At 32.7% G+C, this 19,338-nt stretch overlaps 1 pseudogene; it reads left to right on the top strand.

The window, feature by feature from the left end:
• Positions 1–1,581: 1,581 nt before the first annotated feature.
• LOC110701775 lies at positions 1,582–11,595 on the top strand (annotated as a pseudogene).
• The last annotated feature ends 7,743 nt before the right edge of the window (positions 11,596–19,338 follow it).

The raw sequence follows: 19,338 nt of genomic DNA, 5'->3' as shown, positions 1-19,338 counted from the left end.
AATGGCCACGGTAATTAGAGTACAGTGGAGGTGATCGAATCGAATGTTTTGATTCAAATGATGTCCATCTGGATAGGCCATGAACAAATTAGTATGGATAGTATGGTATATATAATTGATAATTTTATTTATTCAACTTTTGAAATTATTGTTTTTATCTTACAAGACAATGATTTTTTTATTTCATGGTGTTGTCTTGTGTAATAATTTCATGTAAAATCAGTTGTATAAGTGTATGTATATGAAACAAATTTGATGGCAATGAGAAGTTTGTCAAAATTTGTATATATGTTTAATTAAATCTTATACATGACACTGATTTTGGTAGATGATGAATTAATGAAATGAATTTATCATTCCTGATGTCATGCTTTGGAGGAAGAATTTAATTATTCTTGAATACCATGATGAAAGGATAGATGTTTTGCCAAAAAAAATAAAAATATTGGTTTAGTTTATTGATTTGAATATGTCATATGATGTTGCGGTTATGACAACATAGTTATGACATAATTGTTTATTTATTTTTATTATTGGTGTTGACCTATGGTGAAATAGGGTTATGCATTTGACAACATAGTGATTTTGTTCACGCCTCGAAGTGTTTAATTTGTCCTTTCGTTCTTTCTTTGTTACCCTATTAACCAATTTCCCAACACCACCACCACGAGGCCTCGGCAGACCACCAAAAACACATCAAATACACCATAATTACAACCAAAATAACCCAAAAATACGCAAATTAAAGAAAAAAAACGAAACTTAACCAAAAATCGAACTGAACAAAATATAAAAAAAACAAATTAATAAAATTAAAAAAGGAAAAAAAAATCACATAAAATAAACAAAAAAACACAAATATCGAACATACCTATCTCAAAATTTCATCTTCTATGGGTTTATAAGTTAATAACTTTGTAGGGTCAAATTCGACAATTAAGACACCAAATCTGGAATTTTTAAGGTCGAATTTAACCACTTAAATCACAAATGAAACTGATGAACGAGAAAAAGAAACTCAAAAATCCAAATTGAATGAGAGAGAGGGGATCACAAGTGCGAAGAGAAGTGAGAAAGAGGAGGGGTGAGAAAAGGGGGGTCTGGATTGAGAAAAACCATGAGAAGAATGAGAACAGATCTGTGAGAAGAGAAAAGGAAAGGGAGAAGATAGGATTTTCTTGTTTAATTTTTTTTAATTTCTTTTTTTTATGTCAAATATTTAATTTTTTTAAAAAAATTTATGAAAACTTCTACCTTGTGTCAGCAAATTTATTTTCTCTTTGTTTTGCTTAGGATTATCGGTTATAGAAGGTTATAATTGTTTGAATACCTTGTTTGATTCACTCCAAACTTCATTACCTCATCTACAACTAGAAACCTTGAAAGGACCTAGAAAAACCTCCCCCATATAGGATTGTTCATTGTTGAAGAAGTGTTTAAAAAAACAAAAAGAAAAAAAGAAAGAAAGAAAAGGAAGAACTTGCTTCCTTGATAAGAGAGTATTGAAGGTTTGAAAAGAGGACCAGTCAACGCCGAATCTTCCACTTCACATTCACTAAAAACGCGTTTGAGTAACCCGCCAGCCAACCCATTATTATTACAGTCAAAACCTCACAACAACAACAACATCAACTCTTCATTCCATTACTTTGTACATTCAAAAGTCCAACCTACCCCACCTCTTCTTTCAATTTTAATCCCTAGAAAACCCTGGATTTCTTGCAAATATTATTTTTTTATTTGGTTTTTTTTTAATCTATTAAAAAGCTTTGTTCTTGCTGCTTTCTTCAAGTTATCTGAGCTCAATCCTGTTCAAAAATGGCAAAATCTGATGCATTAATCACTACATTAAGCAATGCAATCCAAGCAGTTGGAAGAGGATTTGATGTTACTTCAGATATTCGATTGTTATACTGTAAAGGGGCACCTGGGTCTCGATTAATTCATATTGATGAAGATCATAAAAGGGATATTTTTGATCTCTGATGATGTTGTTCTTCCTAATGTTTCTGTTGAATATTGAGTATTCTCCTGGGAAAAAGGCTTGGGAAGCTACTCCTGTTTTGTAACTTTCATGAGGTGACAATTTTTACTTTTTTTTTAATTATAACCTTTTGTGGTGAAATTATTAATCTGGGTATTTTTTAGAATTTTGATTGATGCTGTGTGTATAATGTATGTTGAGGTTTTTGGTTTTTTTTTTTTTTTTTGGCTTGTTTTTGTTTATGTTTGTCATTGCTTAGGGTTCCTTTAATTAGTTTGAATTTCTCATTTGATATTGGGAAATATGGTTTTAGAATTATTATTGAGCACTTGAACCAATTACCGAGGAGATAAAATATGTGTTAGAGACTTGGTATCAATTCCTGTCTACATCAGTGTCCTTGTGGTTCTCTCTACGCCGAAACAAGTAAAATACTTGTAAAAGATAGAATCTGCACATGCTCATGGACTGTAATAACTAATAAGATATTGTGAGTTTTGGTTTTTGGGTGGTTGACTAAGGAAGGTTCACTTCAAAACCCCATCAAACTGTGAAATGAGCAAGTGGAAGTGTAGTATTATAGACTAGAGATGTTTTTTTTAGTCTTCATGTTACAAATCAATTTTCAATGTACTTTTGACAGATGGATGGTTTTTGGACATTACATAGCCCTTGAAAAGATCTCTTAAGCAGAAATCATTATCTATCTGCCACTAATGGACCATTGTGTTCCAGATTCTGTCAAAGTAAACAATTATGTTTGTAGCGATTGAAATTGAAACAGTTCTCTCTGTTCTGTCCAACGCTGTTAAACTTGGACCAGTGTTTCGTAGTCTGTAACTGATGCACATCAGTCAATGCCTTATTGCAGCTTTATGCCTTGCCTTGGACCTATGCCAGATTAGTGGCCTCAAGGGCTCAGAATGGCTAGTTTGCCTCATCAGCAACTGAGCTCTTAGATGATAAGAAGGGGTCACCCTGTCTGCAAAGATTGTCACATATTAAATGGATTTTGAATTTAGGATCTTTAGTAACTGTATCCATCACTCTACTAAGGTACTCTTTGCCAAGCACAAACATATAGGGTGAAAAGGGATCATCCTATCTCAACCCAATTGTGCTTGAAAAGACAATGTAGAGTCATCATTGAGCATAATTGCTTTCTGTAAACTGAACTTGAGCCCAGAATTAGCAATCTTTGCTTTGAATACACCCATTCAAAGATATCATAAGCTTTCTTCAAGCCAATTCAATTGTGGTCTTAGAACTTCATGGATTCTAGTGCCAGTAGAGCATTATGATCAATAGCTGCTTGGAGAAGTCTGAATCAGTATTTTGCCACATAAGCAACTGAGCTCTGGTATTATTGAGAAGGATCACCCTGTCAGCAGGATTCGTCATATCGTAGGTAGAAATGTAACATTGACTTCTTCAAGCTTTAACCCAGTTTTGAGTTCTGACAAGACAACTGCAAAGAAGTCTGGATTGACCATCTCACAAGATTTCTTCATTTAGAAAACAAAATCAACCATATGAGCTACTTATCAGAGTTGATGAATCATACTGTTTTCTTTGATTCCGTAATGGCAAAATCTGCATAGATTTCCATCTACTTCTGGCTTGGTAGCATTGGCCTATAGCTAGCAAGCCCCGGTTTAATTGCAGTGACAGACCGAACTTACTATCCGTAACACTCCGAAAGTGTCCTAATTCTTCCCACCAAAGCAGGATTAGTAAAAATCCTGAAACTCTCTGTATATTCTTTTATTTAACCAGCAGACTACCTGGCTTTAAAATCAGCTATTATTCCATGTGAATCCATTATGGAAAAGGTGTTTTCAAGTCCTCTGGTTTCAGCAATTTTCTAATCTCTTTTGAAAATCTTATGCTGATCAGTTTTTTTCTTGAGACGTTTCTGTTTCTTTTAAGTTGTCATGGCCTAAGTGGAGCTGAAAATTTTTTAAAATTTCTACTTTATTATTTGACAATGGTGCTATTTGGACATATTTTGTAATACGGAATATTCATATATGGCTGAATATTTAATTAATTTGTAATAAAAACTGTTTTCATGTTTTCATTCAGATGTCAGAGCATTTCAATAAGAAGTCAGGATTGACTGGAAGTATACCCCTTGGAAGCTTTAATGCCATGTTTAATTTTAGTGGTAATTGGCAAGCTGATGCAGCAGCTACTAAATCCCTTGCAACGCTGGGCTATTTCATACCCTTGTACAAACTTCAATTGAAATCGCAATTAGCTTTGAAGGATGAAATTAAAGCTGCAGTTCCTTACACCTGGGATCCTCCTGCTCTGGCAAGGCAAGTAACATTAGTTAATCCTTCTGTCCCACATTACTTTTAACATATATCAGTGGTATCACATAGTTATAGGAGATAAGTTGTTTGATTATCTATTGTTATTTTAATAGAAAAATATATGTGATGGGAGTTGGTGCTTTAGTGGGGTAATTTGTATGATTGTTTTAATTTTAACATAGGTGTTAAAAAGGAGATAGTGGGTCCACAAGAAAGGTAATTAATAATTGATAATTGGTATTTGGTAGGACCATACCAAAAATGAAGTGTCTATCTGTCTAAAGACAAATGAAAGTGAAAATTAGGGATGACAAAGGGTTGGATTTGGATTGGATTATGCAAAATCTGACTCCGACCGTAGAAGCTGTCAGATTTATACTCCGCCTCCGACTCCGACTTTCACATTTGACTCCGATCTGACTATAAATCGCAGCATTCGCCTCCAACTCTGACACCAATCTGACAGACTTTAACTCCGACTCTCCCACTTATTTTGACCTAATTATCAACAACCAAATATTTAATCAATGTCAAAAACCTATAAATCCATTAATTGAATAATAAAAAATATGTAAGTATATTTAATAGTCGGATGCGGATCTGATAAGTTGGAAGAATACGATTCCACCCTCTTCCGACTCGGGGTCGAATTCGGTAATACCAAGTCGAAATTGAATTATTATTTCTCGGATCCGGCTCAGATCTTTTTCTTCGGATCAGATTGAACCAAGGTTCGGACTAGATTGTCGTCCCTAGTGAAAAGTGTTCAAATCTTTGGGTATCATATTCTGTAATTTCGTTTCGTGCTTTCTAGATTTCCATTTTGATTCATCATCATTTATTTGTGGTACATGCTCTTCTTTCTCTATTTTAGTTTCTTGGTAATGGACAAAATTCACTACCTGATATTTACTTTGATTGTGCATTATGTGTACCTTTTTATTGTCTCTTCCTAAGCTACTCACTTTGTTTTAGGCTTTATTCTCTTCACCTTATTCTTATTACTTATTCTTGTTAGAACTATGACTACATCAGAATATTCACCGGATCAAATCTTAATTCCGCTTGCTTATTGCCATGTATCTTTAATTTCGTTTTTGTAAAAGTTATGAAGAGTGTATATTTGAAAATACACGTTGAGGCGAACCTAACCCATGTATCTTTAATTTTGTTTTTGTAAAAGTTATGAAGATTGTATATTTGAAAAATACACTTTGAGACGAACCTAACATGATTCCACTTATAAGGAGAAATTGTAAATAACCACCCTTCAAAGCACCTAAAATTGATTTTACTACCCTTTTTTTTGTTTATTTTAAATTACCACCCCTTAAAATAAAAAAATTTAGCAATCACTACCTCTTTATATTTAGTTCCATTTTTTCAAATAACATTGATTTTCATGCCAAAACTTGGTCTATTAATGTTTTGGGGTCACTGTTGTCCTTTGGGTTAATATTTGAGGTCAGAATTGAATTTTTTTTTTATTGAAAATGACTCGTTTTGGATGTTTAAAATTACCTCGATTTGCGTGAAAATTTCAAAAATGAGGCATTTTTGATACTTTTTTGGGTGTTTTGACCTCAAATCGGATTCTAAGGGACAAAGTGACCCCCAAAAACCTTAATAGACTAAGTTTTGGCACGAAAATTGATAACTTTTTGTTAAGAGGTGGCGATTTCTAATATATATATATATATATTTTTTTTTAAGGTTATTTAAAATTGAAAAAAGAGGTGGTAAAATCAATATTAGGTGATTTGAGGGGTGGTTTAATACAATTTTTCCACTTGATATGTTTTTTTTATAGACGTACAATTAAGGTCAAAGTTACCAAGGCAATCACATCAAACTAGATTTGAAATATTCATACCATACCAAACTAACATGCTTACCAATGCACGGCACGACTTCTCTGAACGCTTTATTCAGGTGAAGAGAACAAAGCCTTAAGTTGGATGTGATAGGTTGACTAACATGCTTACCAATGCACGACTTTAACCATTAATATGTTCAACTACCTTTTAGAAAGAATTACAATATGTTATACATTAAGATAAGTCTAATTCCATCTTATATACTAGCATTGTTTTAATATGTTATTTAAAAAATTATGGTCAATGTGAGACCTGTAAATAGTGCAAAAGTCAACATGTTGTCAAGCCTGAGTAGACTAGTAGAGGTAGTAGTTGTTCCACTTGATTTTTCATGGTCTTCAATGCACACCACTCTAGTACTAAGTTACGTGTTTAAAATAATTACTAGGAGTTGATATTATGTTATAATCATCAATTCATCATACTATTTTTTTTTTTTTTTTTTTATCTGTAAGGAAATGAATTATAATCATGGTTTACAATCTTTGATCTTAACTAATTAAAGCTCACTTGTATTATTGATTGTGCTTGTGCTTGTGGAAGCTATTTCTTTTAGTATGTTACTTCTCTTTTGCCTACCTTATTTAACTTAGAAGTTGTGTCTATTCTGGTTGGTTATCTTTTGCAAAAATTGGTTAATTGAATGGCCATTCCCTCCCTCCCCCCTTTCTAGTGAAATATTTTATATACACTCAGGTGTACCGTGCACCCAATTAACTCAAAGTTAGTTTTTGCTCTTCATTTAATAATTAAATGAAAACAATCATCAAAATGTGAACAAAATGTTCCGGGTGTACCGTGCACCCGAGTGTATATAACAATCTTTTCTTTTCTAGTAAGGCCTTGTAAGATCTTACTGAAAATAATATTCAATAAAAATAAGTTTAATTTGTAAAAATAATTAAAGTTGAGCAAAAATAATATAAGTTCAGTAAAAATAATATTAGTTCAGCAATAATCAGGTGAAGAGGGTAGATGCCTAAAAACTTTTCAAAACAATCACAAGGTATATTGAGTTTATATTTGTTCCTTTGAGATTTTCAGATGATTGCTTAATCCTAATTTTATCACTGATTGACTATAGCACCTATCAGAAAAAGTTCAGAATTATTGTTGGGCATGACTGATGCTTGAATTATGTGTATGCCCTAGAAATTAAGTTATTTTTCCTCAATATGCATAATTTTACTTTCACCTAATCTTGATTGTAGTGCACTTTACTAATGGTTTTTGCAAATAATAATCTAGTAACTAATTACAGTCATAAATTCATAAGTGATTTTGTATGTATATTAAAAAAAAAAAACTTGAAATGGATAATTCTGTTATTTTTTCAATGTCCTATCCTAGGAAGTTGATTAGTCTCCCGTGCAGCTGAAATCACAAAATAATGATGGGTATTACCACACCTTGTCAATTTATTTGTAACGGTTAGGCATTTTTTACTCACACTTCATGTAAAATCATGGCAAATAATTTGAAACGAAGGTGTTTTCTTTTTTTTATTTTTTTATCTGCGGTTGAGGTTGAATTATGACTATACTCTGAACATCAATAGAAAGATGCAAAGTAGGGGGACCAAAAGTCCATCATAAATTGAGGGAAAAGAACATATAAATTTAAAATCAGAAAAGAACATCATGTTCTTAAATCCAATGCAATCATTGATGCTCAAGGATAGTGAATGGTATTAAAGTAACAAGAAGTATCATCAGTCTGCATGTTTTCATGGAGTATCATCAGGAATAAGTGACAACTTATTAGATTCTCAATCTTCTCATAAGAAATTAATTTCTATAACGATGCCTGATAGATTTATTGTTTGTTCCAAAGGCATGACCATTTGTAATACTCTTGCCATCTAGTGTTTTAGCAACTTATTTCAGGACCAGTTCTCTTATAGAAAGATGGAAACACACACACACACACACATACAATCACCCTTGTAATCATGTTTGTGTGATTTACTTTATGTTAAAAATGTTTGGTATTGAAATGATATGGCAAACATTTATATTCTGCTGATATCCCTTGTTTTTTTGCTAGAAACTTGGGGATGAGGTTTCCGATTGATAGCTCATTTGAGTTTTCTTTTTCTTCTTTTTCAGTTTTATTGAAAATTTTGGTACCCATGTTGTTAAATCTGCAACCATTGGTGGGCGGGATGTAGTTTATGTCCGACAAGACCAATCATCACTTTTGTCAGCATCGGATATTGAGAATTATATGAAAGACATTGGGGATCAGAGATTTACAGACTTGAGAGGCCAGCCTAATGCTTCCCCTCTGAAATACAAGGACAAGGCTAGTATTGCTGCTTACCTGCTTTGCTCAAACAAAATAATTTTTATTTATTTATTTTTCTTGATCAGTTCCCCTCAAAAAAAAAAAAAAAAAAAAAAAAGAGATATAGTAGGTGCAGTTTTTATTCTGGGTGTGTTTCTTGTGAGGAGTGTCTCTCTCTCTCTCCCTCTTTCTTAATTTTCAATGGAAGAGAGGAGGAAGGAGTTCTTATTTTCCTCCTTGTGCCTCTAAGTAACTTACTAAACTAAAGTGGGCAGAGTATCAGAATGTGATAAATAAATATAATCTTGCAGGATGTTACTGTTATTTTTAGAAGAAGAGGAGGCGACGATCTTGAGCAGAGTTCCATCAAGTGGGCAGAGACTGTCTACTTATCACCGGATGTAATTGACATGACTTTTGAACCTATAGTCTCTCTTCTTGAAGGAGTACCTGGTCTTAAACATTTAGCCCATGCTATTGAGCTCTATTTGGAGTGTAAGGTTCTCTTCACAAGTCACATCTACTTAATTTTCCATTTAAATTCTGTATTTCATTCCTTCTAGTTTTATGTAGTTTTTCGTTCTTTAAGTTTTATAGGACTACCACACTTTGCTTAAAGCATTCTTCATTACGATAAATTGTTGTCATATGTAACAATCATCAGTAACTCAGCATACTATAGAGACTTGTATGTTTTTACCAGCACCATGATTCCATACTGTAACAACAAAGAATTAGCTGGGTATTTCGTATAGAGATTAGAGAATGCTTATTTTCATGTTCCTATGACCTGCAACCAAGTCTGTTTGGAGAAAAATAGGATCCCATCTGAAATAATCACTGCCTCTGTCCCGTACTAATATTTGTCCTTTCTAATTTGAGATGTCACAGCTAATGTTCTTAGATATTTGTATGTATCATTCATCAATAATTTCATTAGATATTTTATTTGCTACACAAGGTTACTTTTGCTAGAACAATATTTCCAGCATAAAATTTCTTATCCTGATTATTTAGCTTTTTTTAGTCAATATGGAATATAATTTTGGGGCGGAGGGAGTAACATACATGATTAACTTTTAACTCCCAACTTTTTGTATCTGAGATTCCAATAATCTGTACTTAGCTGCATAATGTAAACTAATTTCCTGTGCTACCTTGTAGCTCTAGAGCATCTAATTTCACATTCCGGTAGAAGAGAATTTAGATAATGGGATAACCCTCAATATTTACCGTAACTGTTAAAAAAAATGTAAAATAAAGTTCACTTTGACGTATGCAAGTTTTTTATCTCAGAAAAGTGGCCAATCATATAGCAATTATCGTCCTTATGTGCATTCTTTGTTGTATCATATTCTTTGTAGAGTAGATGTTTAGATGTGTATCCGAGCTACTATGGGAGAGGAAAAGTTATTCTGCATTTTACATTATTGAATTATATTTTTGATTTTGTTAGACAAGCCACCTCTTGAAGATCTACAGTACTTTTTAGAATTTCAAATACCTCGAGTCTGGGCACCTGAACAAAGCAATCTGCAAAGAAAAGAGCCTGTTTGTCAATCACTTCATTTCAGCTTGATGGGTCCCAAACTTTATATCAGCCCTGAGCAGGTAACTTGTCTATTCTGAGATTCTCATGATATAATGATATATCGATATGTTCTTTGAATCTTTTGATAGCAGTCCTTTCTTGTATAAAAAATGTGTTTTCTTATTAACATTTTTTATTTATTTTTTATTTATTTTTTTTAAAATTTTGTTATTGATGATTAGGAAGAGACTTGATCTATAACTCAAAGAAAGAAATCTGATGTATGAGCGTGTGATTCATAGTATGATAACTATGTCTGATATTTATTCTGTTAAATAAATAGCGTAGAGTTGCAATACCTGCAAATGTCTAGCATTATAATAACTGCGTAGAAAATGACTCCCAAAATATCCAGTCTTCCAGGGAATAATGGCATGAATATTTTAAAACATACATGTAATGTATGAGATCATATGGTAAGGTCTTTTGGCGAACCAGATATGGTGACCACTGACATTCACATCCTTCTATTATGGACATTTCCAAATAGTTTACCCTTTAAACTATTGCAATATAAGAATAAGATTGCTCTTTTTATTTCAAAATTTACTCTGACAAACAATCCATGATAAAATTCAACAGGTGACAGTTGGGCGTAAACCAGTAACTGGTCTGAGGCTTAGCCTTGAAGGTGCCAAGCAAAACCGCCTTGCCATCCATCTCCAGCACCTAGTTTCACTCCCGAAAATCCTACAACCCCACTGGGATTCCCACATGGCTATTGGTGCACAAAAATGGCAAGGACCTGAGGAACAAGATAGCCGTTGGTTTGAACCTATTAAATGGAAGCACTTCTCTCATGTAAGCACTGCTCCTATAGAATATAAAGAGACTTGCATTGTCGATCTTTCTGGTGTACATATTGTAACAGGAGCCCAACTTGGAGTTTGGGATTTTGGTGTTAAAAGTGTGCTGTATCTCAAACTCCTGTTTTCAAAGGTACCGGGTTGCACCATAAGACGATCTGTATGGGACCATACCCCTTCAAATTTTACTGCTTTGCATAAAGCAGATGGTACTTTATCTAATGAACAAACTCCCGAAGATAAGAGATTAGACAGCGGCGGTGCTGCAGCAAAGCTTGCAAAACTAGTAGACTCGACAGAGATGTTAAAAGGGCCACAAGATTTACCTGGTCACTGGTTAGTAACCGGTGCCAAGCTTGGCGTGGATAAAGGGAAAATTGTTTTGAGGGCCAAATATTCCCTTTTGAATTATTGATCATTTGTGGTGTTGGTTGTTTATTTCTTAGTCAAATTGAAGCTCCATCATTTTTTGTAGTCTTAGTCAACTGGATCTGATTGATTGTATATTCATGTAATAAGTGTTGTGTTCTCAATTGTCAAAGCTTTTTTTGTATTTCTTTTGTTTTTTTAGGGTTTACAAATTAGAAGTAGTGATGTTACTACTCTAGAGCCTCTTTTCTTTTGGTTCAGGGTATTCCTTGAAAAAAAGAGGACTTGGTTGTTAAGTGCCTGTTGGTGCTGCAAATAATGTATAGGTTTCCACTGAATGTTGAAACGTTTAGCAATTCGGGTAAATGGGGTGTGTTCTTGATTGATTTTACATTGATTTCAGGCTCACAAAAGTAAAGAACTAAAATGTTGATGAGGCCTGCAATGTTGTTGATTTCACTCTTGGTGAAACAGATGAATGTGGTAGTCATTTTAGCTATAGATTTAGTGGGCATGACGCGTGAACTTTATTTAGCCATTCGAGCTGGTATGTAAGATATGAGTTCAAATTTTGTGTACATGATTCTAACTATACGTAGTCTCGGCTGGGGTCAAGGAACATCCTATCTGTCATTGGGCCTCAAGTTTCTCTTCAATCCATCAATTAACCATCCCAGATTTCTAAACTCATTAAATTGGAGTACTTCAGTGGCATCAGGATGAGGCTATAAATGAGAAAATAAAGCCAACTAACATAAACTGAATCATAATTTGGCTACATAATGAGAGTTAGGAACTAAACTCCCGAGCATATTAGATCATTTGATTGATCTTGAGTCAAGAATTTTTTTATTTATTATAGTAAAGTCTAGCTAATGCAATAGGACAGTGTAAGCCCAAAGGTAAGTGGGCCTAATGTCACGTTTCTGACTAGTGACTACTTTGTAGGATCTAGTCACACATAGGGGTGGGACTTTTCAAACCGAACCGTGAAACCGCCCGTTACCGAACCGAACCATCACGGACCGATCCGTTTATAAACCGATAAATATAAACCGAAAACCGAACTGAACCGTTCAATATCAAACCGAAACCGAATTGAACCGCTCAATGTCATCCCGTTACGGACCGTAAACCGATAACAAACCAAACTGCGCAAATCCGAACCGAAACGAAACCGAACCGAATGGTATATAAACCCGTTAATGACCCGAACCGTTTATAAACCGAAACCGTTTAAACCGAAAAAAAAAACCGTTTAAACCGAACCATTTGTAACCCGCTAACCGTTTAAACCGACCTGTTTATGAACCGAAACCGTTTAAACCGCACGTATAAACCGTACCGTTATAATCCGCTAACCTGTTGAAACTGATCCGATTACAAACTGCTTAATTCAAACTGAATTATTTATAACCTAAATGGCTAAATAGTAAATACAATTAATGTTAATAAATGTAGATCTAATCAAACGGCTTAGGTTTATACAAAGGTTTATATTACCTAGATCTAGGCCAACGACATTATTAATATCGTTTTAGATTACTTATTTATTTTAATTACAAGATATATCATTTGTATCATTTTCATTCCAGTAATAATGCTAGTCCACCCAAATTATCTTCATTGTTCCTTGATATTCATGATCATCCAATAACACTCAAAGCCTCAAAGGTAACATAAGATTGGAGATGTATGAGATTGCGTTACACAAGTGGCATAAGCATTAGAATATTACTGTACTAGTCAATAAGGCGTACAATCATTCACATTATCACTTTATAAAACTTTCTTATACAAGTATTTTGTAAAGGGGAGGACTAAAATGTTTATAAAACACATTTTTTTTAGCTTTTCTTAAATTAAACCAGATATTAAGTAAAAGAATTTTAATAAATACGGAGGCATCCCAAATCTGTAGCCACAATTATTTCATAACATTACCACAAATCCAGCAGATAAATAGCATTAAAATTCGAGTAATATCAACAAGCAATTAAAAAAAGTCACCATTTTCATTGATTAAAATTCACAATACATATACCAATACATAATGAAACTACTATCACTACTACCCAGATTAGATTTCAGATTTATCAACTGAAATATCATCAAGTTTAGGGTTGCAAAAAATGATACATGATAAGATGAAGGGAGGAGTGAGAATGTGAGTGATTTGGGAGCAAAATCTTGAAGCAGAATCTTGAAGCAGCAGCACAGCACCCAAGAGCAGAGGAAATAGCAGCAACAAGCAGGAACCAGCACACGCAATAACAGATCAGCAACTTATCAGAAGCAAGGAATAATATAAGCAGAAGGGACTCAGCAGGAACTTATTTTTGTTTTTCAAAATTGCTCTCAGATTTACGTTTATCGTATCATCACTGAGCAATGGCTGTTTTAACTTAAAACTTGAAAAATGCTGCCAGCAAGTACATATACATTGAAGTCTCAACATAAATGACAAGGGCAACGATGATTCAAGAAAAATTAAAACAGCAAGCATAAGAAACAGCAGCAACAAAACAACAGCAAGCATAAGAAACAGCAGCAACAAAACAACAGCAGCAACAACTCAGCAGAGACAACAACCAAAAGGCAAAAGCACTACCAGCAGGCAGCAGCTCATAACAAGTTCAAGCAACTTCAAAATTATAGCTTTTGTTTTTTTAAAATTGCTCTCAGATTTACATCACTGAGCAATGGTTGTTTTAATAAAAACTTGAGAAATGCTGCCAACAAGTACCAAAATACATTTAACTATTTAAGTCTCAACATAAATGACAAGGGCAACGATTTTAAAAGTCTTGAAAAATGCTGCCAGCAAGTCTGAAAATAAATGACAAGGGCAACGATTTTAAAAGTCTTGAAAAATGCTGCCAGCAAGTATGAAAATAAATGACAAGAGCAATGATTTTTCAAGATAAAATAAACCACAATGAGACACAAATACCAGTTATGCAGATGAAGCACTTTCGGCTTCAATCTCTTTACCAATAAGGAGGACGTCTTCCTCAACATCCGCTTGATAACCACGGCACCAATTTTTGGTGGTAACCAATGCCTCAACATTCTTTGGCAAAAGTTTACCCCTATATTTGTTCAAAATACGACCACCCAAACTAAAAGAAGATTCAGAGGCCACCGATGTAATAGGAATGGCCAAAACATCCCTTGCCATATTAGCTAAAATAGGAAGAGAAGAAGCTTGAGATTCCCAATACTTGAGAACGTCAAAATGTTCCCCTTGAATTAATCGCGAACGAGGTCCATTCAAATATGCCTCAAGATCAGCCAGAGGGCATCTAGTTGAATCATCACATTCGTCATCAACCTCACGCAACTGAAACAGATTTTTTATTATAAAAGTTAAATTATGACATTACAAATAAAAATAGAAGACTACCATTGATATTGAGTATATTGTATAACATAAATACCGTGAACATATTTTGAGATCTCAACGTGCGATTAGAATTTTCAGATTGAGCTGTGTTTGAAGAGGCAGGATTTCTGCAGCTTGTATTAGATGCAGTAGAATAAAATTTATAAAGGTCATAAAAAGCTTCCTTAATCATCATAATCTTTTCGTCGCATGCCTCATCATTATACAATGAGTTCAACATATGTCTCACTCGAAACAACTTATAACGAGGATCAAGAGCAAAAGCAACTGAAAGTATCAAACTATAATCCTCCCAATAACTCTCAAACTTCTCAAGCATAACTGCTGCCATGGGTGCAAGTTTAGGGTCTTTAAAGGCTTGAGTAATAGCGTACTCAATTTTTAAAACACTAACAAAATACAAATTAGAAGTGGGATATTCGGTACCAGAAAATAACACAGTTATATAATTAAATGGCTGAAGGAAATCACAAATTTTTTGAATGGTATCCCATTCATCAGCATCAAGTCTATAAGAAATACCCAAAAACCTACTAGTATATAGAATCAAGGCATCCTTAGCTTCTAAGGCTTTTCGGAGCATTGTATAAGTGGCATTCCAACGAGTCACAACATCGAGACATAACTTACCATTAAAAGCAGAGTCTAACTCAGACAAAGCATTCTCAAATTGATTTAATCTAGAATCAGAAGCATCAATATATTTAACAACCTCACGCAATTTTTCAACACTTTCATGAACTTCTTTTAAACCTCTTTGAACAATAAGATTTAAAACATGAGCTGAACATCGAACATAAAAGAATTTCCCATTACAAGGAAGAGGAGAGCATTGCATTAATTCTTTTTTCAAATATTCAACCATAACATCCATAGAACGAGCATTATCAACGGTCATTGAAAAAGCCTTACCTTGAAGGTTCCACTCTTTAAACAGTTTAAACACAAACTTTCCAACCTCAACACCAGTATGGGGAGGGCCACAATATCTAAAATTTAAAATTTTAGACCTAAGAGACCAACTGTTATCAACATAATGAGCAGTCAAAGTGAGATAGCCTCGGTTAGTACATGCAGTCCACAAGTCACATGTAAAGCTAACTCTACCAGAAACATTAGCCAAAGACTCATGCAACAAGGATTTATATTTATCATGCTCAGCAATAACATACTTTAACATAGTTTTTCTACAAACATGCTGCACCTTAGGATTCAAATATGCATGAAGTTCCCTAAGATATTCATGCTCTACAATATTTAAAGGATATGCATGGCAGATAATAGCTTTAGCAAACTTTTGTAAATAAGTTTTTTGATCAAATTGTGATTCGTTACCGGACTGGAGACCATGCTTTTCCAAACATGCATTAATATGAGCTCTACAAGTTGAAGTACCCGCTTTACCAGGTGCTTTATATTCTTTGCCACACAAATTACAACGAGCATAATCTACCTTTTCATTACCTATCGTCTTTACAAAAAAAAGTGTAATGCTTCCATATACCCGCGGTTCTTTGACGTTTATTAACAGAAGGATTGATAGTGCCGGTATTACTAGCATCATCAACCGGGAGTGGGACAGAGGCAGCTTGAGAGCTAACAGTATCAAAATTTGATTGCCTCTCATAGTCAAATTCATCATACTCGCAAGACATGATTGAAACAAAAAAAAAACAGCATTTATAAGTACCAAATTAAGTGACAGATTCTACTAATAGTGAGCAATTAAGCATGCATTGTCTCATGTGACTGACATATGTGTACATTTTAAGTACTAACTTTAAGCCAACTTTAAGCCAACTTTAAGCCAATCATACAAGTATACATTTTAAGTACATAAAAGTATACTAACTTTAAGTACTAACTTTAAGCAGAATAAGATTAGCAGAATGGGGACTTATTGAAGAAATTGTGTAGCTTCTAGATAATACAATTAAGTACCTAAGAGAAAACAAATATTGTAGTTAATTAGAGAAAATAAGTTAACTCAATGCAAATGCACATCTGTAGTGCTACAATAAGTAAAATGAACCAAATTAAGAAAACAGAAGTTGTTCCTTCAACAACAACAACACCAACAACAAAAAATAAAATAAAATTAATCCACTCTCAAAACAGCTAGCATCAATGTAAATGCCAAAACTAATTCTCATTCAACAACACATCACAACATTTACTGATTACTATGGCCACTCTTCATTAGCATCCTGCTCACAGCTGCCAAAATACTCCTCGTCCTTCTACCACCCTCCTAATTCCTTATTCAACAGAAATGTCAATATATTTCGATAAGAATTCTCTAAAAGACTAGAAAGCTGCACTAGCTAAGTGAAACAAACGTGTCTACTCATTTGAGGTGAACCAGAGTAATCCTTCTCCCTTCAAACCAATTTATCACATGAATTATGTTCACACAGACAAAACCGTAACCCGTTAATCGCATAAAAATTGCAACCAAATCAACCAACACAACACAACACAACACAACCATAATTCAATTCCCCTCCCTGTGAAAATCAAGATCTAGCGACTATACATTGCAAAACAACCAACATAACACAACCATAATACAAATACCAAATCTACAAAAAAAAAAAATAAAAAAAATTACGTATCAAAAAAAAAAAAATCACAAAATATACATTGCAAAACAAAAAATGAACAAAAGAACTAGAACTTTCAAAAAAAAAATCAGAAATTATAATTTACAAAATAATAAATGAAAAAACAGAACTTAGAAAAAATAATAGGAACTTAGAATGAGAATGAAAAATACAAATACCTTATATCGTCCGTGAGTAGAGAATATGAAAGATCTACAAAAAAAAAGAAAAAAAAAATTAAAATTAAAAAAAAAAGGCAGATAAACTCATAAACCAGAATAAATAGAACTTATAAAAAACCAGAAAAATACCAGAAAAATTCGAAGTTTGAGAATATCCAGAAAAAAGATCTACAATAAACCAGAAAAAAACAGAACTTAGAACAAAAAATAGGAAATTAGAAGTTTTCAACAAAAAAAAAAAAATCGGAACTTAGAATGAGAATGAAAAATACAAATACCTTATATTGCCGTGAGTAGAATATGAGTATATGACAGATCTAAAAAAAAAACAGAAATTAATCAATTCGGAATAAATGAACAAAAGAATTAGACCTTCCAAAAAAAAAATCTGAAATTTTAAGACTAAATGAAAATATCAGATGAGGAAATGAGAGTTTCATAGGCGTGAGAACTGAGAATTTGAGAAAGCTTGTGAGATTCAGATGAAGAGGGAGATAGCTAGGGTTAGGAGGTTAGGAGAGAGAGAGAGAGATGTTTGAGAATATCAGAGAGATGAGGAAATGACAAATGAGGCCTGTGTGCTAGTGAGTTTTCTCTAGGTTTAGTTTTAGGTTTTACTTCTTCTCCTAATATAACCGTCCATTTTTAATCTCAGCATCTCACTGTTCATTTTTTTTTTGGTAGTAATAAAGTAATAAAGGTCTGGTTCCAGAATGTTCATGCAACATGCCAGCTTTATCAATGGTCTTAAATTTTTTTCGAGACTTTTTCCTTTTTATTAAAATATATTAATATATTATTATTATTATTTTTTTTTTGAAAACTATTATTAATTATTTTATTATTTTGAGGTTACTATAATTATTATTATTATTATTATTATTATTATTATTTTGAGGTTATTATTATTATTATTATTATTATTATTATTAATAGTATTATTATTGTTATTATTATTATTGTTAGAATGTTAGTATAATTTTATGTTAATATTCTTATTATAAGTATTATTATTATTATTAATATTATTATCATTATTATTATTATTATTATTATTATTATTATTAATAATATTACAATATTACTTATAAATTGTAAGAAACACAAATGAAACAAAATTGAAATTAATTCAATATGACATAATTAATGACTTAATGACGTTAATGTACATCAATATCTAACATCTCTATGTATAAGTGTATAACTATATATATGAATATATCAGTGAGTCTGTGACTTTAAATATAATAAAATAATAACTTAATAAGTAATAAACTAATAACTAATAAGAGTATAAGACTAATAAAGTAATAAGTAATAACTAATAAGTAATAAGTAGTAACTAATAAAGTAATGAAATCTAACTGTTGTTTTTCATGGGCATTCAATCTAACCGTTGTATATTTGACCATTTGACTATTCGACTATCTGTACATTAGTATTGCTCTTGCATAATGATTTCATCACCACTTTAGTGATTTCGTCATTTCGTCCATTTAACTTATCAAGTTGTTTGAATTAGTAATCTAAACAAAGTACCAAACTAAATAAATAATTCATTTAATCTCGTGTAAGTGTGTAACTTATAAATTATAAGAAATGCAAATGTTTGGAAATTGAAATTGATACAATACGATATTGACATATTGTTAATGTATATGTATTATGTATATACTTATAAATTGTAAGAAACACAAATGAAACAAAATTGAATGAATTCAATATGACATAGCTAATGACTTAATGTACATCAATATCTAACATCTCTATGTATAACTATATATATGAATATATCTGTGAGTCTGTGACTTTAAATGTAATAAACTAATAACTTAATAAGTAATAAGAGTATAAGAATAAGTCTAATAAAGTAATAAGTAATAACTAATAAAGTAATGAGTAGTAACTAATAAAGT

The sequence above is a fragment of the Chenopodium quinoa genome, unplaced genomic scaffold (assembly GCF_001683475.1).
Source record: "Chenopodium quinoa cultivar QQ74 unplaced genomic scaffold, ASM168347v1, whole genome shotgun sequence".
NCBI classification, from domain to species: Eukaryota; Viridiplantae; Streptophyta; class Magnoliopsida; order Caryophyllales; family Amaranthaceae; genus Chenopodium; species Chenopodium quinoa.
Note: the sequence above shows the minus strand (reverse complement) of the source record. Positions and strands in the feature narration are given on the sequence as shown.